At 47.8% G+C, this 2,500-nt stretch overlaps 1 protein-coding gene across 6 annotated transcripts in view; it reads right to left on the minus strand.

The window, feature by feature from the left end:
- Positions 1 to 2,078: 2,078 nt before the first annotated feature.
- The window catches only part of LOC137588671 (transcription factor COE3-like), a 42,254-nt gene continuing 41,832 nt past the window's right edge, over positions 2,079 to 2,500 (minus strand). For all 6 annotated transcript variants that reach the window (XM_068305870.1, XM_068305873.1, XM_068305876.1 and 3 more), the window contains one exon: positions 2,079 to 2,500. This exon is cut by the window's right edge and continues 804 nt beyond it. The gene's annotated coding sequence lies outside the window, so the exon portion shown is untranslated.

Consider the following 2,500-nt stretch of genomic DNA (forward strand, 5'->3'; position numbering starts at 1 on the left):
AGATTCCAATCGGATTTCACACTGGTTTTAATGAGTGTCCAAATCAGATCTGAAACCACTTCCTGAATTTGGTTTCAATCTGTCCCACAGAAACCGGTTTCATGTGTGTGTCTGTTCAGACTACAGAACAGATCCGGTGTCAAATCTGGATTGGATGAAAACCAGACTCTAGTTCCAGTCTGAACGCAGCCTGAAGGACAGGAAACACTTCACAACTAAACAGGAAGTGAAACAACCGATTCCTGCACAACATGCTCTCCGTCCAATGAGAGACGACCACAGACAGCAGTGGACCAATCAGGACTCATCCCACATGTCCACATCTACCAGCATCAGACCAGCTGGAATCTGACGACCAGCTAGCATGCTGACAGCGTTAGCATTAGCATGCTGTACAGCATGCTGTACTAGCCCTCAAATCTCACAAACATTTATTGATCTCTGATTGATTGATCTGCAGACAAACCTCCACAGAGGTACAGCACACACACACAGCTAGCGTTAGCATCATTCACATCAACCCATCCATGAAGACAGGTCTGCCAGCGAGCTAAGATGCTAACACGCCTGTCCATAGCTAGCATTAGCATCAGACAGGACAGCTGTTAGCTTCCTACGGCTCCAACCTTTAGCCTCTGGGACCGTTTGTGGAACAGGAAGTGGACTCACCTGTTTGAGGAGCGACAGGAAGTCAGACGCCTCCAAACACCTGCAGCCCCCGGGAGTCCAGCTCCAGACCAGCAGCACCATCCTGCTCACTGCTGCCCCCCAGGTGGAGGAGGGAACTACACCTTCAGGAGAGGCCCAAGTCCCGCCCCTCACTGGTGGACAGCCAATCAGTTCACAACAACGGGACTGTACCAGTGGTGGCCAATCAGATTCCTTGGGTGGCCCACACCAACTCAGGACACTTCCTGGATCCAATCTGGAGACCTTGGTCCACTTTGAGGCGCAAACTCAGCGTTCATGTTTCCTCCAGAAAGCAATGCATCATGGGATGCGCTTCAATAAATGTGTGCATCCCAACATTAATAACAGAATATAAGGTAGAAGCGACGCAAGGATGGAGTTTAGCCAAGAGTACAAAATAAAAACTAATCAAATTGTTAATTTTAATGCTTTTATTAATAACATTGTAACTGTTTAGGTAAAAAAAACAGGTGAGGGAACACCTGGTTAAACACTGTAGCTAACGTTAGCAGGTCTCACCTGGGGAACACCTGTGACGTCATCATGCCACTAAGCTAACGGTGGTTCCAGCATCAGCTGCTCCTCTTCCTCTCACCTTCCTCTCCTACTTATTGGACCTTCAGGTCAATACATCAGACTGGGACAGATGCATTGTGGGAGATGACGTTTTGATATTCCGCCGCCGTGGTTACGCATCCATCTGTTCACCAGCAAAGGAAACCACGTCCTGCTGGGGGCGAGAGGCGTTCCTTCCAGAAGACACTGTGTGTGTGTGTGTGTGTGTGTGTGTGTGTGTGTGTGTGTGTGTGTGTGTGTGTGTTCAGACCAAAATGATCATAGCCTGTTTTCTTCTGCTGCAGGATAACACGTGTCTGTTTCTGTACACACACACACACACACACACACACACACACACACACACACACACACACACACACACACACACACACACACACACACTGGGAGCTGAGGGCTGTCCCTGAGGACCTGGTTGAGAGCAGGGAACTCTGGTTGCCGTGGCAGCAGCAGCTTCCCCTCCTCCATCACTGGTTTCTGTCTCTGCTTTGTTGTATCACAGCCGGACCCTCAATGGGTTCAAGTCCCTCCTCCTTCACACCTACAGTCACACCTGGACTCAGATCATTATTTTATTGTTTTATTGTTGTGTTGTCATTGTTGTTAATGTGTTGTTATTGTTATGTTGTTTTGTTATGTTGTTGTTGTTTTGTCATTGTTGTTGTGTTGTTATTGCTGCGTTGTTGTTGTGTTGTTATTGTTGTTGTGTTGTTATTGTTGTTGTGTTGTCATTGTTGTGCTGTTGTTGTTCATTCTCGACCCCCCTCTCGTGATCATGAACTACGTGAGGCCTTCAGGGACACTCGGTCGGACCGGCTTCCTTTATTTACTGTGAGGAATCGTTTCAGTACAACAGTCATGAAAACAACGACAAAGGAAACGGCTGCATCTGATTGGATGACAGCGTTTGGAGACATGAACGTTCATTTTCTTTTGTGATACAAAACAATGTTGTTCAGCGTGGCACCAACACACACACACACACACACACACACACACACACACACACACACACACACACACAGACACACAGACACACACACACACACACACACACACGACACCCATTTATACAAAAACAATCCATATAAATACATATTTATATCCGTATGTTACAACAACTTCCCTCGGCGGGTCATTGGGGAGGGGCAGTGGGAGGGGCAGTGGGAGGGGCAGTGGGAGGGGCAGTGGGAGGGGGGTTATCAACCACAGTGACACAGAAATATTCAGCAAC

This window comes from Antennarius striatus, chromosome 21 (assembly GCF_040054535.1).
Source record: "Antennarius striatus isolate MH-2024 chromosome 21, ASM4005453v1, whole genome shotgun sequence".
In the NCBI taxonomy this organism is placed as follows: Eukaryota; Metazoa; Chordata; class Actinopteri; order Lophiiformes; family Antennariidae; genus Antennarius; species Antennarius striatus.